The 21,034-nt window shown below is 47.4% G+C and overlaps 2 protein-coding genes across 18 annotated transcripts in view; one reads left to right on the forward strand and one right to left on the reverse strand.

The window, feature by feature from the left end:
* Positions 1 to 21,034, forward strand: part of LOC140193984 (protein GREB1-like) — a 458,873-nt gene that overhangs the window by 97,976 nt on the left and 339,863 nt on the right. The gene's annotated exons all lie outside the window — the stretch shown is intronic.
* The window catches only part of LOC140193986 (uncharacterized), a 62,612-nt gene that overhangs the window by 14,576 nt on the left and 27,002 nt on the right, over positions 1 to 21,034 (reverse strand). For 2 of the 4 annotated variants that reach the window (XR_011885014.1, XR_011885012.1), the window contains exon 4: positions 14,623 to 17,626. The gene's annotated coding sequence lies outside the window, so the exon portion shown is untranslated. Of the gene's footprint in view, positions 1 to 6,885; positions 17,627 to 21,034 lie in introns of all 4 variants that reach the window. The other 2 variants (XR_011885011.1, XR_011885010.1) reach the window with 1 other exon arrangement.

A 21,034-nucleotide genomic window follows, 5' to 3' on the forward strand; every position in this document is an offset into this window, starting at 1 on the left:
AGGGTTACCAGATGCAGCTCGCCCCTTTCACCTGTACTGTAGTAATGAGGGAGGGTACTACAACGTGGTAGTAGTGCAGGATCATGGAGACACTAGGCCGGTGGCCTATTACTCTACGAAACAGGACCCCGTTGCAACAGGACTTCCCCGCTGCGTTGCAGCTTTAGACTGCACCGCGTGGGCTGTGCGAGTAAGTGAACCAGTTGTAATGATGGGGCAACTGATCCTACACACACCCCATACCATTGTAGAGCTCCTGAACACGGGGAGGCTGAGGGCAGTCACCGAAAGCTGAAGAGCAGCTTGGGAGGCAGTACTCATTCCAAAGGACAAATCAGTAACTATAGTTAGAGACACTGGGGAGAATCCCACGAGCACTATCCTAACAGAGGGAGAAGCACACGAGTGCCAAATAGGAATTGTCAAGGAAGAAGATATCGGTGTGAAGGAACCTACCTCTGGAAGGAACAACAGATGAAGTCTTTATAGATGGGTCTAGGAGGTACGTAGATGGGAAACCACGAACTGGGTGGGCCGTGGTAAAGGAAACAGGTGAAGAGTTAGCTTCAGGAGCACTGCCGGGGTCTGCTCAGCTCAGGTAGCAGAACTGGTAGTCCTGATAGAAGCTCTACACTACAGTGAGGGCAGACGGGTAAATATATATACCGACAGCCAGTATGCATTCGGGGTGGTGCATGATTACCTAATGGCTTGGGCACGACGACGATTCATAACTTCAACAGGTGCTAATATTCAGCATGGGCACCTAATACAACAGCTACTGGAAGCAGTGAGCCTGCCAGAAGAGGTGGCAGTGATGAAGGTAAAAGCGCACCAGAAGGGTGAGAGCATGGAACAGAAGGGAAATGAGTGGGCAGATGTCGCCACAAAGAAGGCAGCAGGGGAGTAAGAGGCAAGTGAAATTGCAAGCGTGCAGGAGGAAATGCCAGAAGCCAGTTTAGTAAAATTATATGACGAGGTTGAGGCAGAAAAGAAGGAAAAATGGAGGAGGAAATGAGCAAAGGAGGGACCAGATGGGTGCTGGACGCGTGGGGAGGAAAGAGTAGCGGTGGCCCTACCCTGTATTAGACAGATACTATTAAAGTTTTATCATGGGGCGATGCATCAGGGGAGGCAGAGCATGATCACAACCCTTCGGCAGGACTGGGGGTGGCCAGGGATGGGCGGGAATGTTGAGAAATTCTGCCACCGTTGTATCATTTGTGCCCAGCGTAACCCTGGTAAGGGCAGAAAGCTACAGCTGGCAAATCAGCCTCGGCCGAGGGGACTCTGGGAAAACATCCAGATAGACTCCACAGGGCCCCTGCCAAAAAGCAGGGGGAGAAGCTACTGTCTAGTAATTATGGATCACTTCACCCAGTGGGTGGAGGCTTTCCCAACAAGGGACTGCACCGTCCACACCGCTGCATGGATCCTAGTTCAGGAAACCCTCCCAAGGTGGGGAACCTCAGTTCAGGTGGATTCAGATCAGGGAGCACATTTCACAGGGAAAGTGATAAAGGAAATGTGTTGACTGCTAGGGATTCGACAATAGTTCCACGTACCCTACCACCCCCAGAGTTCAGGGATGGTAGAAAGGATGAACCGAACAATCAAAGCTATAGCTATAGCTGAGACAGGAAAGACATGGGTTGATGTATTACCAGGAATCTTGATGAGATTGTGCGCAACCCCGAACCGCACTTTGGGTCTCAGCCCCTATGAATTATTGATGGGGCGAGCAATGCGATTCCCTTATGGGGTAATTACGGGTTGCGGGGAGCCTGGGGCTTACAGGGATAGAATGACACAATACGTGAAAGACATTTGTAACTAACTTAAAGTGTTGAAGGACCGAGTGAAACAATAACAGCGAATCGCTGATCAGAGAAAGCGAGAGGGAAAGGGTCTTCCAGAGCCCGGTGACCAAGTTATGATGAGGGTGCTGCCGGAAAGGCCGGGGTTTTCCCCCAGGTGGATAGGACCACAGACGGTACTCTTAACCAATGATATGTGTGTCTGTGTTCAGACTCGACGAGGCAGCCAGTGGAAACACTGGACCCAGGTTAAAGCATACAACTCACCCTCTTGTTGCTCCCACAGACAGCGGGGGACCACGTGTACCTATTAACCATGTAATTACAGTGAACCTAAGAGAGGAACACCAGCCGGCTGTGCCAGACCTGACCACAGCTGATGAAAACATACCCGGAGAAAACGCAAAGGCAGAAAACGCTGAGAGCGTGGCAGAAGACACTGAGAACGTGTTGGAAAACCATGAGTAGCCTGCTAAGGTGTGATGATGATGGTACTCTGTAAAGAAGGCTGGTTGCTGAAGGTAGATGATTAATTTTATAGCATAGAATAGAAAATTATTGGAAAATAGATGGGGAGGGATTTTTGAGTTAAAGCAGAGACAGCAAGTTCCACCACTTCGATGGCATTTCAGACTGCACACGGCATCTGGAAGCAGTCACCCCCAGTCTGAGGAGCTGGGCCCTTTTCAGCAGTTGGGCCAGGGATCGACGGGCAGTTCGGAAAGGGGGTGCCACTGGGGAGCGGTCCTTGCAGATATTTACATAGAGGCCACCCCAACCCCTTCCTGTACACCGATGAGAAGGGCTGTAGGTGCTCCTGGAAGGAGAGTTTCAGTGACCAGAAGATGAAGGGCTGAAGACAAAGGAATGTGATTATGCTGCAGTCAGCCTGCAGGGAAAGAGCCGACAGGCACAGGAAAGGAACCGCATTTCTAAAGACTTGGAACAGCCTCTCTGCTTAACATTTGGTAGGTAGCAATTAAGGAATGCTAGGATAGATATCGAGGCACATAAAATTGGGGGGGGGGGGATTTCGAGACAAGATGTTTTTGCTGCCCTATTTGAGCAGATCCTCCTAGGTTGGCCTTTCCTGGCACAGATTTATTTTTTGTCCAGGAGGGCCAAGAGGAGGGACTGTTAGAGAGAGTGAGCTTTTGGGTAGATGATTCATTTACGCTTAAGTGACTCTGGCCCCCAGTCTTCTGTTTGACAAAGTACTGTGGATTGAGTTCACAGCAGTGTATTTCCTAAAAGCTGTGAATAGCCAGACGCTGCGGATGGAAGTGTGAAGTTTACAGGTAGTTTCGAAGACAGTATTATCTATACTTTATAAATATGAATTGTCCTCTATGTTAGAATGTAAAGTAGCAAATAAATGTATTGTGGATTTAACTTGCACTCCTAAAGGCTGTGAGTACCAACCCAGACATGCAGGTGTCTGGAGGAGAGGATGAAGTCAGAAAGTTTGGTATTTTGTAGGTAGCTTCAAAAGAAAGCATTGTCTATAATTTTGTAAATAGGAATTGCCCTTTGTGTTTAGCATATAAATATCAAACCAAGATTGGGCTAGCAGACCTTTCTACTGAAAGCGTCTCCGTCCGTATGATGCCTGCTGTACCTTTTTGTGTCGAATAATGAAGCTGCTTTGTATCTACCAATAACTCTGTTTCTCTGGTGATTTCATCCATCCCACAGCACTTTCTTTTGGCAACACTTGTCACCAAAGCATCAGAGCTCACATCAGGATTTTGGGAAAATCCTCCATATAATTTTCAATCAGTTCGTTTTGCACGGAAAATCATAAGGCATAATTGTCAAGGATATGGTAGCAGGGTGAAAATCTTGCGAATAGGAATGTGCTCAGTAATTCAGTGGAGCATCTGAGTCTTTATCGGTTTATATTTTAAAAGTACTTTTTATTTATCGTAATTTTGTTGCATTGGCTATAGACAGTGAAACAGTGTAACTCAATGAAACTGCATATTTATCTAATTTAGCATTAGATTTGTTTCAAATATAGTAATCAGATTGGGAAAGGGCTTTGTAACAAACTTAAAAGGATAAATTTCCAATTTCCTAGAAAACTGTTAAATTTTGTACTGACAGATATTTGTCTGATCTGGCAGTGTACTCAAAAAGTGTGAGTGCTATGCAGAAAGCAGTAAAGAAAACCATTTCAAATTCCCAATGTGCAATTTAGCTGAAGATTCAACATTGAAATTATTTTGTAATTTAATGCTGATAGGCAGATATGTCCATTATGAGGATATTCTAAATTAACATCTAAGCCATTAAATAGAAATGCCACTGGGATTATAGGTCTTAATCAACTGAAGGTAGGCTTGCATTTTCAATCTACCAGTGATGGATGTGAAACAATCCAATTATTTTAAGCAATACACACAAAATGCTGGAGAAACTCAGCAGGCCAGGCAGCATCTAGGAACGTCAACTGTACTCTTTTCCTAGATGCTGCCTGGCCTGCTGAGTTACTCCAACATTTTTTGTGTGTTACTCGGATTTCCAGCATCTGCGATTTTCTTTTGTTTGCGATTCAATTATTTTAAGCCTCGAGTTACAATTCGTTTAATCAAGATCATTTCTAGTTTATGTACAATTTGTTCATTGTTTTCTGGTAGATAACAATGACCACATCCTTGTCCCTGAGTAAGAATCTTAGCTTCAATTTACCTTTCAAAAACTTGGACCCATAATCTCAAAATGACTCCTCAGTGAAACAAACGGGGTTGCCTTGTTTCAGGTGAATGTTTTCACTACTAACTTGGAGATCTTGCCTTGTAGGAACATGGTTGTTTTCAGCTTAGTGAGTAAACATCGGCAAAAGATGTAATATCTATTTTGTGATGTGTGTCTACATCAGCTGTAAAAAGAAAGAAATTGTTGCAGCCCCATCATTAGTGAGATCCTGAAGACCTCACTGCTACTCACTACGTAAGCCGAAACAAAGTGGTCAGCCAGCACTATGATAAACGGCCTCCTAAAATGGTATGTGTGGAGTAGCAAACACGGATCTATGGAAGTTCCATATCAATATGCAGTGCTGAACAAGTAATTGATGCTGCCAGCAACAGAATGCAAGTGATACAAGTATGTTATTAGGACTATGTATAGAAGCATGTGAATGGCTCTCAGGAATTCATTGCAAATATAACTATGCAGCATACCACAATTAACATTTCACTCAACTGGAGAAGTAAGCAGGGAAAAGCAAATTCCCAAAGCATGGCAAGACCCCAGAAAAATTTCAAAGAAGTTGATAATTTAAGAGTAGAGAAGATGGTCTGCCAAGTTAAGCATATATTTTAGTTCTGGGGATAAGTCTTGGCAAGCCAGTGACCATTGTGTTGGAAGAATAAACCAAGAAGTGGCTGCAAAGGGATCAATGTAAGATGATTTGAGAACATGGTCAGACATATGAGGGGTGATTGATAAGTTTGTGGCCTAAGGTAGAAGGAGTCACTTTTAGAAAACCTAGCACACTTATTTTCCAACATAGTCCCTTCCTACATTTACACACTTAGTCCAGCGGTCATGGAGCATACAGATCCCTTCTTTGTAGAAGTGATCCACAGCAGGGGTGATTGATAAGTTTGTGGGCTAAAGTAGAAGGAGATGAGTTATTAACTTCAAACTTTCTGCATAATCACTTAAAGAGTTGAACTGCACATGCTTGTACTGAGAGCATCTTGGGCCTCCAGGTGGTCCATAGCAGGGGCGATTGATAAGTTTGTGGCCTAAGGTAGAAGGAGATGAGTTATACTGCTCTCGTTACATGCACATGCAGTATGCAGAAAGTTTGAAGTTAATAACTCATCTCTTTCTACCTTAGTCTACAAACTTATCAATCACCCCTGCTATGGACCACTTCTGGAGGTCCATGATGCCGACTTCTACAAAGAAGGGACCCGTATGCTCCACGACTGCTGGACTAAGTGTGTACATGTAGGAAAAATAAATATGCTAGGTTTTCTAAAATTGACTACTTCTACATTAGGCCACAAACTTATCAATCACCCGTCGTAGTTATAGAATGGGAATGGTGTGTTTTCGATAGTGTGAGTACACTCAGTGGCCACTTTATTAGGTATATCTGTGCAACTGCACGTTATTGCAAGTATCTTAATCAGCCAATCATGTGGTAGCAACTCAATGCATAAAACCATGCAGACATGGTCAAGAGATTTAGTTGCTCAGACATACCATCAGAATGAAGAAGAAATGTGATTTAAGTGACTTTGATCATGGAATGATTGTTGGTGTTGGACGGGGTGGCTTGAGTATTTTAAAAACTGCTGATCTCCTGGGATTTTTATGTACAATGGTCTCTGGCATTTACAGAGAATGGTTTGAAAAACGGAAAAAAAATACCCATTAAGTGGCAGTTCTTTAGGCGAGAGTGCCTTATTAATGAGAGAGGTCAGAGGGGAATGGCCAGGCTGGTTCAAGTTGACAGTAACTCAAATAACTACGCATTAACACAGTTGTTGATAGAAGAACACATTGAACCTTGAAGTAGATAGGCGACAGCAGTAGCAGAAGACTATGAACATACACTCAGTGACCACTTTGAAAAGTGCAGGAGGAAACCCATGTGTTGCAAGGACCGAAGGAAGTGAACCCAAGTGCCGGACACAAGCACAGAGATTGAGTTTGGATGTTCACAGGGGCGTAAATGCCAAATAACAAACAGGAGGGATCTTGACACGGAGCCCTGATATGGAGTCTTGACTCAGAGAAACGGAGTCTCATAGGTAAGCCTTGAAACTGGAGCTAAACTTAGAACAAACGATTCTAAGTGGTTGGGAAATGTAGTTATCTCACAGGAAAAAGACAACAATCTGGCGACTAATGGTTGTAACGCCAGAGTTCTTATGCTGCAGGTCTTGATGGAACCCAGCTGTGCCGTTATCAAAGAGAATTAGCAGTAAATGGGAAATTAACAGTCGGAATCAAGGCATAATCAAAGGAAATTAGGAGGAAGATAGGGAATTAACGACTGGGACCATGACAGTACCCCCCTGCCCCCCCCCCAAAAACGGGAGCTTACAGGCGATATACCAGGCTTGTCCGGATTGTCCCGATGGAAATCACGGATGAGGGGGATGTCTTTAGAAGAGAGCCAAAGGCCGATAATCGGGTGCAGAAATCCGATAGCGATTGGCGATCCTCTGGTTGCGGTTGGTTGAGCGGAGCAGGGCCACGCGTGTGTCGTTCCAGATCTTGCAGCACCGTCAGAGATGGGCCTGAACTGAAGGCACAGCAATGTCATCTTCATGAGCGGAGAACAGAGGGGGTTGGTAACCGTGTGAGCATTCAAAGGGAGACATTCGGTGACAGTGCTGACCAGGGAGTTGTGGGCGTACTCTACCCAAGCGAGATGGGTGCTCCAGGAAGACAGTTGTTGGCAGTTATGCAGCACAGTGCTGCTTCCAAGTCCTGGTTAACTCATTCTGTTTGACTGTTTGTCTGTGGATGAAAGCCGGACAACAGACTTACTGAGGCTCCAAGGGCTTGACAAAAAGATCTCCAGTCTTGAGAGATGGATTGGGGACCCTGGTCAGAAATAATGTCAGAGGGAATCCTGTGAAGGCGGAAGACGTGATGGACGAGAAGGTCGGCTGTTTCACAAGCTGTAGGGAGTTTGGAAAGGGCTAGGAAGCGCACAGCTATAGCGAAGCAGTCCACCACGGTGAGTACGGCAGTGTTTCCATGTGAAAGGAGTAGTCCAGTAACAAAATCCAGCGCAATGTAAGACCAAGGGTGGTTAGGGACAGGTAGGGACGAAGCAATCTAGCAGGTGGTCGGTGGGAGGCTATTCCGTGGGCACAAACAGAACAGGCAGAGATGAAGGAACAGGTGTCAGCGTCCATGGAGGGCCACCAGAAACGTCTCTTCATAAGGGACAGAGTCCGATCGATCCCGGGATAGCAGGCAAAACGAGAAGTATGCCCCCACTGGAGAACCTGAGACCGAACAGATTCGGGCATAAAGAGGCGATTGGAGGGTCTGTTGCCTGGGTCAGGTTGAGTCCGTTGGGCCTCTTTGACTATGGATTCGATCACCCAGGTGAGGGCAGCAACTACACAGGATGGTCTCGGGGTTGGGAAGGCCCTCCACGGAAACATATTGACGGGAGAGAGCATCGGGCTTCCCATTCTTGGACCCCGGACGATAGGTGAGTGCGAATCTGAACCAGCCAAAAAATAATGCCCAACGGGCTTGGAGGGAATTCAGGCGTTTGGTGATTTGGATATATGTGAGGTTCTTCTGATCGGTCCAGACGATAAATGGATGTTCTGCTCCCTCCAGCCAGTGCCTCCACTGCTCCAAAGCAAATTTGACCGCCAGTAACTCCCGGTTCCCTATGTCGTAATTTCATTCAGAGGGGAGGGGCGGACAGCCGGTGAGAAAAGAAGGCACAGGGACGAAGTTTTTGGTCAGGGCCTGAACGTTGTGAGAGGACCGCTCCCACCCCAGAGTCAGAGGTGTCAACCTCCACAATGAATTGACAAGAGGGGTCTGGTTGAACCAGGATGGGAGTGGAGGTGAAACGTCTCTTCAGCTCCGAGAAGGCAGCATCTGCTTCGGGGTCCAGTGAAAATGGGTCTCAGAAGAGGTGAGTTGTGTAAGGGGCGCTGCCACCCGGCTGTAATCCCCGATGAAACGACGATAAAAGTTTGCGAACTCCAGAAATCGCTGAAATTGCTTGAGTGTTGTGGGTGTTGGCCACTCCGCCACCGCCCAGATTTTTTCGGGATCCACCCTCACTTGCCCGCTCTCAATGATGTATCCTGAGAAACTGGCAGAAGGAACGTGAAACTCACACTTCTCAGCTTTTATGAATAGTTTGTTCTCCCAAAGCCTCTGCAAAACTTGATGGACGTGGTGTGTGTTCCTGAAGACTGCTGGAGAAGATTAGGATGTCATCCAAATAAACAAACACGAAACGGTTAATAAAATCTCTAAGGATATCATTTATCAGGGCTTGGAAAATGGCAGGAGCATTGGTGAGGCTGAATAGCATGACCAGGTATTTGAAGTGACCAAGAGGGGTGTTGAACGCTGTTTTCCTCTCATCTCCCTCCCTTATCCTGACCATATGATAGGCACTTCATAGGTCCAACTTGGAGAAGATGGTGGCTCCGTGAAGTGGTTCGAAAGCAGAGTTGAGAAGGGGTAGTGGATATTTGTTCTTTACAGTGTAAGGGGTTTCTTCTTTTATGTTACTGCAAGGCTAATAAAAACAGCTTCTTTGTTATGTTAACTGCTGAGAAAGTGCTTCTTTATAGCAGCTTGTTTGGGTTATAATTACTGATAGAGAGAATTGTATTCATTTGCTTTGGGATAGATGTTATTCTTTCTTGTGTGTCTGTAAGCTATTGTTTTCGCGGGCTTTGGGGCAGAAGGCGCGATGGGGACAGAGAGAGGAGACGCGATGCTGTAAGCTGGGCGACAGAACGGACCCTGAGCGAGAGTTCGAAGCCCGGGGTCTTCAGCGAGGAAAGGAGACGAGGACAGACTCGTGTGGAGCGTCTGGTCGACCACCGTGGTTGGTCCCAGGCGGCGGGTCGAGGTGGTCGGAGGAGATCGAATGGTGGAAAGAGGACCCCGTTAATTGAGCTCTAACGGTTGTGCACGAAGTGGTTGAACTCTGATAAGTTTGGCGCCCTTTACTTTCCCTTTTATATTGTATCTCTATTAATTACATAGTTCCAGTAAGATTTATAAAGTGTAATCATCTAATCGCATATGGTATACTATCTGTTATTTGGCGTGGTGGGGTACGTCACACAGCATCTGCACAAACTGGTTAGCCAGTTTGGTGGGGCCGAAGGCTGCTCCCCCTAGACGAAAGCAAGCCGAGCGATCCTGAGGCTTACCAGGGGGCTACAACGGTTATGCTACTCAGGCCCCGGTAGTCAATGCAGAGGCGCAGTGAACTGTCTTTCTTCCCCACAAAGAAGAAACCTGCACCAACAGGGGACGATGAGGGTCGGATAATGCCCGCCGCGAGATATTCATTTAATTAAGCTTCCATTGCTTCCCTTTCTGGCCGGGACAGGTTATACAGCCGGCTGGTGGGTAAAGGAGCTCTGGGGAGAATGGCAATAGCACAATCGTAAGGTCGGTGTGGAGGCAGGGAAAGGGCCCGTTGTTTACTAAACACTTGTCCCAGGTCGTGATACTCTGCTGGAACCTTGGATGAGTCAGGGGTTTCAGAGGCAGACGAGGTCGCGGTGACTTTCACAGGGGACAGGGCCGACTGTAGACATGTGGAGTGACAGAACGGACTCCAGCTGGCTATCTTCCCAGTGGACCAGTCGATGTGAGGAATATGGCGGTCCAACCAGGGATACCCAAGTACCATAGGAGCTTGAGAATAGGAAATTAAGTTAAATTGTACATGCTCCTGATGGTTTCTGGAGAGAATAAGAGACGGGTGGTGTGCAGTGTGTGACTCGGGCCAGAAGTCTACCGTCCAGTGCCCGGGATTCTGGAGGGGCACTCAAAGGCTCCCGAGGGGTTCCGGCCTGGGAAACTATGTCTTCATTCAGAAGGTTTCCCTCAGCACCGGAGTCCACTCGAGCTGACAGAGACAGGGACCGTTGGTTGTAACATAAGGTAGCTGGTATCTGCATCCGGTTTCGGGGGACGGAAGGGAATGTTGTCTAGCTCACCAGGGTCCCCCTTTCTACAGGCAGGACTTCCCTCTTTGGCTGAAAGGGAAGGGTAGCACAGAAGTGGCCGAATTGGCTGCAATATAGACACTCACCGGCTCTCAATCTCCGTAGTCATTCGGTGGGGGAAAGGCAATTCCGACCCAGCTGCATGGGTTACTCTGCTGGGGCGGTGGAAACGGCCGGGCTGGGAGCTACCCTAGGAGCAAGAGAAGGAGAGGGGCTTGTTCTTGTGGGAGGCAGAAATGAGTGCCGTAGAGTGGCCAAAGATGGTAGACGACCAGTTCTTTCCCTGTGGCATTCTCAAAGATGATTGTCTAACCTGGTGGCTAGGGAGATTAAGGAATCCTGGCTGTTGGTCTCATCTCTTGCCACCAACTCGTTTTTTACCCTGTCACTGAGACCATCCTGAAATACCCCTTGGAGTGCCTCGTCGTTCCACCCCAGTCGGCCAGTAACGTCTGGAACTCTACGGAATATTTGGCAACGCTGCTTGAGTCCTGACGGAGAGAGAGTAAACGCTTAACGGCATCTTTACCATGGACAGGGTGGTCAAAGATCTTTCTCATTTCTGTGATAAAGGTGGAGAAAGAAGAGCAGGTTTCTGGTTGATTATCCCAGACAGCTGTAGCCCTGAAACGTCGACTGCACCTCTTCCTAGAGATGCTGCCTGGCCTGCTGCGTTCACCAGCAACTTTGATTTGTGTTGCTTGAATTTCCAGCATCTGCAGAATTCCTGTTGTTTGTGTTTTTAAATTCACTACTGCGAAGCCTCTTCTGGTGATGCCTACACCGAAGAAGTTTAGATCCTCTCTTCGACGGGAGTTCAGTGAAACCATCTCTCACTGCTCCCCATCTGTAATTTCTTCGGCTCTTCAACTTTTTGACCACATTTTGACTCAGACTCGCTATCACAGCCATATATCCTTTCTTGGAACGTGCCTCCGTTGCTAACTTACTCCAGTTGGCTTTAGGATTCGTTTCCGAGCCTCTCAATTTGGACCTTCTGAGGATCTCAGGTACTCACATTTTATTGACTCTGCCTCCCGTCGCTTCTCCCGTCAAGCTCTGAAGGCGACTCTCTCCGCCATGAGGAGGTACTTGGTGTCCCTATCCCAGACCCTTCCACACCTTCGGGACACTTTCTTCACCGTCTGTAATGGTCCTACCCGTTATTTCATCCTCCGTCGGATTCACACCTGCAATCGCCGTTTTTTTGACTTTGTCATGTTAGGCAAAGATCGCAAGATCCTACATCTACGGACTCCAGAGCCTGCCAGCCCCGACGCTAGCAGGCATGAACTTCAGATTGCGGCCCCTGCCACTGATCTCGCCGGCTCCAACACCTCAGGGCATATTCAAAACCCGGATTCCAGCAACGACCATGGACACCTTCACAGCGATTGCGCAACCACCAACTGCGACGCCAGCCTTGAACCCCAGGCCGGGTCTTTATGTGCTGCTGTTGTGACTCCCGTCTCCCCTTCCCCCACCAATACTCTGCAACCCCGTCTCCTTCAGATCCCATCGTCAGCTCCTGGGTCCTCAGAGGCTCCATCTTCCTCTCACCCCAACCCTCCCCTCTCCACTGACACTCCCAGCCTCCCCCCTCCCGCCTCTGATCCGAGCTCTCATCCGTGCCGGGTCTTTACCATCCCCTCCGACCTTCAACTGTCGGAGGCAGAATGCTCGGTCCTCAGTAAGGGCCTCACCTTTGTCCCCCTTCACCCACACCTCAGCGAGTTCCGCATTTGCCATGATGCGGAACTCTTCTTCCGCCGTCTTCGTCTCCGAGCCTACTTCTTCGGCAAGGACTCTTCCACCCCCACCGATGACCCCTTCTCCCATCTTCAACCCTCCTCTTCTTCACGGACACCCCGCTCTGGTCTTCTGCCTGCTCTGGATCTCTTTATCGCTAACTGCCGACGGGACATCAACCGTCTCGACTTCACCGCGCCTTGTCCCCATTCCAACCTCACTCCTTCAGAACGCTCTGCTCTCCACTCCCTCCGCACTAATCCTAACATTATTAAACCCGCAGATAAGGGGGGTGCTGTTGTAGTCTGGCGTACTGACCTCTACCTTGCCGAGGCACAGCGACAACTTGCGGATACCTCCTCTTATTTACCCCTTGATCGTGACCCCACTAAGGAGCACCAGGCCATTGTCTCCCACACCATCACCAACTTTATCCGCTCAGGGGATTTCCCATCCACTGCTACCAACCTTATAGTTCCCACACCTCGCACTTCCCGTTTCTACCTCCTACCCAAGATCCACAAACCTGCCTGTCCTGGCCGACCTATTGTCTCAGCTTGCTCCTGCCCCACTGAACTCATTTCTGCATACCTCGACACTGTTTTATCCCCCCTTGTTCAATCCCTTCCGACCTATGTTCGTGACACTTCTCACGCTCTTAAACTTTTCGATGATTTTAAGTTCCCTGGCCCCCACCGCTTTATTTTCACCATGGATGTCCAGTCCCTATATACTTCTATCCCCCATCAGGAAGGTCTCAAAGCTATACGCTTCTCTTTGGATTCCAGACCTAATCAGTTCCCCTCTACCACCACTCTGCTCCGTCTAGCGGAATTAGTCCTTACTCTTAATAATTTCTCCTTTGGCTCCTCCCACTTCCTCCAAACTAAAGGTGTAGCTATGGGTACCCGTATGGGTCCTAGCTATGCCTGCCTTTTTGTTGGCTTTGTGGAACAATCTATGTTCCGTGCCTATTCTGGTATCTGTCCCCCTCTTTTCCTTCGCTACATCGACGACTGCATTGGCGCTGCTTCCTGCACGCATGCAGAACTTGTTGACTTTATTAACTTTGCCTCCAACTTTCACCCTGCCCTCAAGTTTACCTGGTCCATTTCCGACACCTCCCTCCCCTTTCTAGATCTTTCTGTCTCTGTCTCTGGAGACAGCTTATCCACTGATGTCTACTATAAGCCTACTGACTCTCACAGCTACCTGGACTATTCCTCTTCTCACCCTGTCTCTTGTAAAAACGCCATCCCCTTCTCGCAATTCCTCCGTCTCCGCCGCATCTGCTCTCAGGATGAGGCTTTTCATTCTAGGACGAGGGAGATGTCTTCCTTTTTTAAAGAAAGGGGCTTCCCTTTCTCCACTATCAACTCTGCTCTTAAATGCATCTCCCCCATTTCATGTACATCTGCTCTCACTCCATCCTCCCACCACCCCACTAGGAATAGGGTTCCCCTAGTCCTCACCTACCACCCCACCAGCCTCCGGGTCCAAGATATTATTCTCCGTAACTTCCGCCACCTCCAATGGGATCCCATCACTAAGCATATCTTTCCCTCCCCGCCTCTCTCTGCTTTCCGCAGGGATCGCTCCCTACGTGACTCCCTTGTCCATTCGTCCCCCCTATCCCTCCCCACTGATCTCCCTCCTGGCACTTATCCTTGTAAGCGGAACAAGTGCTACACATGCCCTTACACTTCCTCCCTTACCACCATTCAGGGCCCCAAACGGTCCTTCCAGGTGAGGCGACACTTCACCTGTGAGTCGGCTGGGGTGATATACTGCGTCCGGTGCTCCCAATGTGGCCTTTTATATATTGGCGAGACCCGACGCAGACTGGGAGATCGTTTCGCTGAACATCTACGCTCTGTCCGCCAGAGAAAGCAGGATCTCCCAGTGGCCACACATTTTAATTCCACATCCCATTCCCGTTCTGACATGTCTATCCACAGCCTCCTCTGCTGTAAAGATGAAGGCACACTCAGGTTGGAGGAACAACACCTTATATTCCGTCTGGGTAGCCTCCAACCTGATGGCATGAACATCGACTTCTCTAACTTCCGCTAAGGCCCCACCTCCCCCTCGTACCCCATCTGTTACTTACTTTTATACACACATTCTTTCTCTCACTCTCCTTTTTCTCCCTCTGAATATACCCCTTGCCCATCCTCTGGGTTCCCCCCCACCCCTTGTCTTTCTTCCCGGACCTCCTGTCCCATGATCCTCTCGTATCCCTTTTGCCAATCACCTGTCCAGCTCTTGGCTCCATCCCTCCCCCTCCTGTCTTCTCCTATCATTTTGGATCTCCCCCTCCCCCTCCAACTTTCAAATCTCTTACTCACTGTTCCTTCAGTTAGTCCTGACGAAGGGTCTCAGCCTGAAATGTCGACTGCACCTCTTCCTAGAGATGCTGCCTGGCCTGCTGCGTTCACCAGCAACTTTGATGTGTGTAGCTGTAGCCCATGTTAAGGCACTTTCCTGCGACAGAGCCATGATATAAGCTACCTTTGACTTGTCTGTGGAGTACGTGGATGACTGCTGATCGAAGTCATCATTGCAGAAGGAAGGCCCTTCTCCGGGTCCAAGATATTATTCTCCGTAACTTCCGCCACCTCCAATGGGATCCCACCACTAAGCATATCTTTCCCTCCCCGCCTCTCTCTGCTTTCCGCAGGGATCGCTCCCTACGTGATTCCCTTGTCCATTCAGAAATGCAGAAATCAGCATTGCAGAAGGAAGGCCCGGCACTTCCCCAAATTCCCAGCGTAGTGTTCTGGTTCAGGTATGTGCAGTTCCGTTGGCTGGGGTGTTGCTGACACGTAGGGGGTTGCCACTACAGACTGTCTGGACTCGTTTGACAGAGTTCCAGGAGAGGATGGGATAAGATTAGTGGATACACGGTCCACCTGGTCACTGATCTTCGTTATGTTAGCAGACAGGGAATGGAGGTTCTCCATGACATCCCAGAGAATTTGATCATGTAGACCCAGTAGGGAGCCCTGGCTGGCGAGGGCTTGTTGCAGGGTCTTCGTGTCTGCTGGGTCCATTGCGGCCAGATCGTTCTGTTGCAAGGAGCGAATGAAGCGAACCCAAGTGCCGGACACAGGCATGGAGATTGAGATTGGATGTTCACACGGGTGTAAATGCCAAACAGCAAACAGGAGGGATCTTGACACGGAGCCCTGATATGGAGTCTTGACATGGAGCCTTGACTCAGAGAAATGGAATCTCATCGGTAAACCTTGAAACTGGAGCTAAACTTAGAACAAATGGTTCGAAGCAGTCGGGAAACGTAGTTATCTCACAGGAAGAAGACCAACAATTTGGCGACTAATGATTGTAACGCCAGGGTTCTTATGCTGCAGGTCTTGATGGAACCCAGGTGTGCCATCATCAAAGAGAACTAGCAGTAAATGGGAAATTAACGGTCGGAATCAAGGCATAATCGAAGGAAATTAGGAGCAGGATAGGGAATTAACGATCGGGACCATGACACCATGAAGTGTCCACTAAGTATATGTAGTCAAATGTTCAAAGGTACATTTGTTATCAAAGTATACAACTCTGAAATTCTTCTTCTTCAGATAGCCACGAAAGAAAAGAATAGCAGCACAATCATCAACCCAAATCCTTCCTCCCCGCACAAAAAAATGAACAAAAATGAAACAGGCACATCAACCCCCCCAAATCACCCTCCCTCGCACACAAAATAAGACAAGAGTGAAAAGGCAAAAAGCACAGGATATAAAAAAAATATAAGGTCTATAGTCCAAGTCCGTTTCCAAAATGCAGAAAACCTCGGTGTCATTCTTCTGGCACAGCAGCAGGCCTTTCCCTTTCCACCAGCAGAGTGATTTCCCCAGCAATCAAAAGATAGTCTCCCCTGTCCAGTAGCAGAGCGATCCCACCAGTGATCAAAAGGAATGTCTCTCTTCTCCGGTAGCAGTGTAATCCCCCAGCAATCAAAAGACAGTCTCCCCTCTCCGTAGTAGAGCAATCTCACCAGTGATCAAAAAGCAGTCTCCCCTCTCCGTAGTACAACAATCCCTCCTGTGATCAAAAAGCAGTGTCTCCCCGCTTCAGCAGCAGACCGATTTCCCCCAGCAATCAAAAAGCGTAATGGTTTGATCCCAGCAGTGATCAAGAAGCAGTCTCCCCTCTCCGGCAGCAGAATGATCTCACTAGTGATCAATAGGCAGGTAGCTGGTACTCACTTTTGCATTGGCCTTGATGTTTCAATCTCTCTCATCACTTTAATCTGTGCACAATGGAAGCATTAATTGGCAAAGTGGATTGAACATTGGCTTGCAGCCTTCTTGCCACGACGTTCACACATGCTGCCTCTGCCTCTTGGAATCCTCTCGGAGACCGCAGAGAGCTGGAACACCCAAACGATCTCCAAACTACAAGTCACAGGCTCCCAACAGTTCCAGGGTCACATTCAAGACAAAAAACAAATGTAAAAGACATTAACAGAAGTGAAATATGGCTTCTTCGTCTACCCAGAAGATGTCGACTGAAGGAGCATTGTACGCAGGTGCCATTTTGATGGGAAGTCTGATCTCCATTTGGGAGCTAGATGTGATATTGAAGTCTTGGTCAGCTTCACTGTTGACTTAAATTTACCAATTGAATTTTAGAGCGCAATGCTGTGAAGAAGGGGTGAGTATATCCATTTATCCTTCAATTAACTTGGTTTGATTGGTATCATATACTTAAGTTAGAAGATGAAGAGTTCCAGCTATCCCAGGGGATGAGCTTATAGCTCAGCCTGAAACTCTAGAGAACATTTTCAAATGAGTTTACAAAAGGAAATGTCATTTAGAGACACATAAGGAGTTATTCTGTCAGTTAGCTGACATAACCTCATGGTCAGTATCTTCAGATTAACCTCCAGATTGTTGACTGTGAGTACTTGCAATAGTTGTCTGTACTGCAGTCAATCACAGTTCAGAAGTATTTCATTCTTTGTTCTGATCTATGGCCATTGCCTGCTTCACCATAGTGTTGTTGATTATCTTGAAGGGAAAATCATAAAGCAGGCATTTGCAGTGGGTCCCTCAATAGCATAGGTGAAACAATTTGGAATGCAACATAGAGAGGAAAGGTGCCTCATAAATTCAAATTCTTTGCTTTACACAAACTGCTCTCTCAGACTAGCTCATTGGCACATCTCAGTACATCTACATTGTTGAGCCAAGTATTATTCATTCTTTGCTTCAATCTGCCTGTCCAATGTTGTTCTTTTCAATCAAGCTGGCATAGAGCGTCGAGTGAATTGTATGCTAGTTACGCTCTCTGCTCTTCTTCCTCCTCCCTCTGGTATGGTAATATAGCTGTTGATGTCTATCGATGAAAGCAAAAGAAAAAAGTCTGTTGGTTTATGTTTTACATCTCTACTGCACATGAGATCTTGTATTCAAATAATATTTTTCTTCCTCTACTGAAATTGTGCTTCAGAGTGAATATAATTTAAATTATAACTTGAAACAAGTGCTTGGTGTTCCTCAGAAATGGGTCAGGTGTACTTACCTTTCTGTGTCAAGTCTCTAATCAGTTTGACTGAGAAAACAGGTCATGCTGTAAATTCAAAGTCAATCATGCCCCTGTTTGTTTATACAAACAGGGGCATGATTAAACTTCTGGTCAGGATGACCCAAACTGAAAATGATTTTGCACGAAAGGAAATATGCATGTAGATGTTCTTTACTGTTCAATGAACATATTCTGATATCCCTTTGATGCAGTTTTAAAAAACATTTATTTTAGATTAGATGATCAATTTTGCAATCATTTTATATCCCTCTCCTAAGACCACATACATAAGTAATGAGTGCTGTGTTTCTGCTGATACCTGGCCACATTAATTGGATTGGTTCATTTATCGTGACCATGCCACAAATTTGGATTTGCAATAGAAGAATAAATTGAGGCTGAAAGCTGAAGAAGCAAGCATTCAGTTAATTTGTAAATTCTATATTTCTTATCGATGCACCATAGAAAGCATTTGATCTGGACGTATAATGGCTTGGTATGGCAACTGCTCAGCACGAATGCAAGAAACTGCAGATTGTTGTGAACATGAAATTCTGCGATGCTGGAAATCTTGAGCAACATACACAAAATGCTGGAGGAACTCAGCAAGGCAGGCAGTATCTGTGGAGGGACATAAACAGTCGACTTTCTGGCTGAGACCTTTCATCAGGACTCAGATGGAAGGGGGCAGAAACCAGGATAAGAAGGTGAAGGGATGGGAAGGAGTACAAGCTGGCTGGTAATAGATGAGACTCTACAGGGAAAGTTAGGTGGATAGGGAGGAGATTAAAGTATGAGTGTGGGGAGTGATAGGTGGAAGAGTTAAAGGCTGAAAAAGGCATCTAATAGGAGAGAACATTGGGAAATGATGTAAAGGGAAGGAAGAGGGAAACAAGAGGGAAGGAATGGGCAGGGCAGTGAGGAGAAGAGAAAGTGAGAAGGTAACCAGATTGGGGAATGGGAAAAAGGAACAGTGGGGAGTAATTACTAGAACATAGAGAAATTGATGTCTATATCATCAGGTTGGAGGCTACCTGAGCTTGAGGTGTCACAATGGGAAAGTGAAGTCAAACAGAAGGGCATGGCTACTGGGAGATTCTGCATTTTGTGGCAGACTGAGTGAAGTTGCTTAAAGAAGCAATCCCTGCAATCTACGTTGCGTCTCACCAATGTAGGAGAAGGTGCACCAGGAGGACTGGATACAATGATAGATGACCCTGACAAACTCACAGGTGAAGTTTTGCCGCACTTGTTATGAGTGTTTGGGGCCCCGAATAGTGGTGAGCTGTAGAGACAGGTGTGGCAGTTGTCACGCTTGCAGCGTGAGATCAGTGGGGAGGAACGAGTGGACATTTATCCCTACGGAAAGTGGAGAGGGGTGGAGGGAAAGATATGCTTTATGATAAGGTTCCATTGGAGATGGTGAAAGTTATAGAGATTGACATGCTTGTAGGGTGACAGGTAAAGACAAGGGGAACCCTATCTTTGTTATGATAGTGAGACAATGGGTTGAACGCAGATGTGTGGGAAATGGAGGAGATGGGCATGAGGGCAGCATCAATGGTAGTGCAAGGAGAAACCCATTCTTTGGGGAAAAAAAAGAGGATATTCCTGATGTTCAGGAATGAAAAGTCTCACCCTGAGAATAGGTGCAATAGAGATGGAAGGACTGAGGATCAGAAATTACATTTTTTGAAGTGACAGGATGGGAAGTGATGTAACCAAGATACTTGTGAGAGTCACTAGGTTTGTAAAAGCTGTCAGTAGATAGTCAATTTCCAGAGATGGAGACAGAGAGCTTGGGAAAGGATTGAGAGGTCAGAGATGGGCAAAGTAAATTTGAGGGAAGGTAGGAATTGGAGGCAAGATTAATGAAATTGAGCTCAGCACAGTTGACTGAAACAGTACCAATGCAGGTAATCAGAATAGCAGAGAACGAATTGGAGAGCATTGCCAGTATAAACTTGAGACATGAATTGTTCCACATAGCCAACAAAAAGCAGTCATAGCTGGAGCTCATGTGGTTGCTGATAGCTGTCCTTGGGTTTGGAGAAAGTGGAAGGAGCCAAAAGAAATTGTTGAGGGTGAGAACCAGTTCTGCCAGGCAGAGAAGGGTTGGAGAAGAACTGGTTAGGTCTGTTGCCCAGAAAGAAGTGGAGGGCTTTAAGGCCTTCCTGATGGAGGATGGAAGTGTACGTGGACTGGATGTCCGTAGTGACAGTAAGACGATTAGAGGCAGGGAACAGAAAGTGATTGAAGTGATAGAGTGTGTGTGAAGTGTTACAGATGTAGGTAAGGAGGGACTGGGTTGAGGTATGTGGACATGTGTTCAGTGGGGCAGGAGCTGGCAGAAATAATGAGCGTACTGGAACAACACACATAAAAGTTGCTGGTGAACGCAGCAGGACAGGCAGCATCTCTAGGAAGAGGTGCAGTCGACGTTTCAGGCCGAGACCCTTCGTCAGGACTAACTGAAGGCAGAGTGAGTAAGAGATTTGAAAGTTGGAGGGGGAGGGGGAGATCCAAAATGATAGGAGAAGACAGGAGGGGGCGGGATAGAGCCAAGAGCTGGACAGGTGATAGGCAAAAGGGATATGAGAGGATCATGGGACAGGAGGTCCGGGAAGAAAGACGGGGGGGGGAGTGGAGACCCAGAGGATGGGCAAGGGGTATATTCAGAACTACAGAGGGAGAAAAAGGAGAGTGAGAGAAAGAATGTGTGTATAAAAATAAGTAACAGATGGGGTACGAGGGGGAGGTGGGGCATTAGCGGAAGTTAGAGAAGTCGATGTTCATGCCATCAGGTTGGAGGCTACCCAGACGGAATATAAGGTGTTGTTCCTCCAACCTGAGTGTGGCTTCATCCTTACAGTAGAGGAGGCCGTGGATAGACATGTCAGAATGGGAATGGGATGTGGAATTAAAATGTGTGGCCACTGGGAGATCCTGCTTTCTCTGGCGGACAGAGCGTAGGTGTTCAGCAAAGCGGTCTACTGGCGGACAGAGCGTAGGTGTTCGGCAAAGCGGTCTTCTGGCAGACAGAGCGTAGGTGTTCGGCAAAGCGGTCTTCTGGCGGACAGAGCGTAGGTGTTCAGCAAAGCGGTCTTCTGGCGGATAGAAAGCAGGATCTCCCAGTGGCCACACATTTTAATTCCACATCCCATTCCCATTCTGACATGTCTATCCACGGCCTCCTCTACTGTAAAGATGAAGCCACAC

This window comes from Mobula birostris, chromosome 2 (genome assembly GCF_030028105.1).
Source record: "Mobula birostris isolate sMobBir1 chromosome 2, sMobBir1.hap1, whole genome shotgun sequence".
Classification (NCBI taxonomy): domain Eukaryota; kingdom Metazoa; phylum Chordata; class Chondrichthyes; order Myliobatiformes; family Myliobatidae; genus Mobula; species Mobula birostris.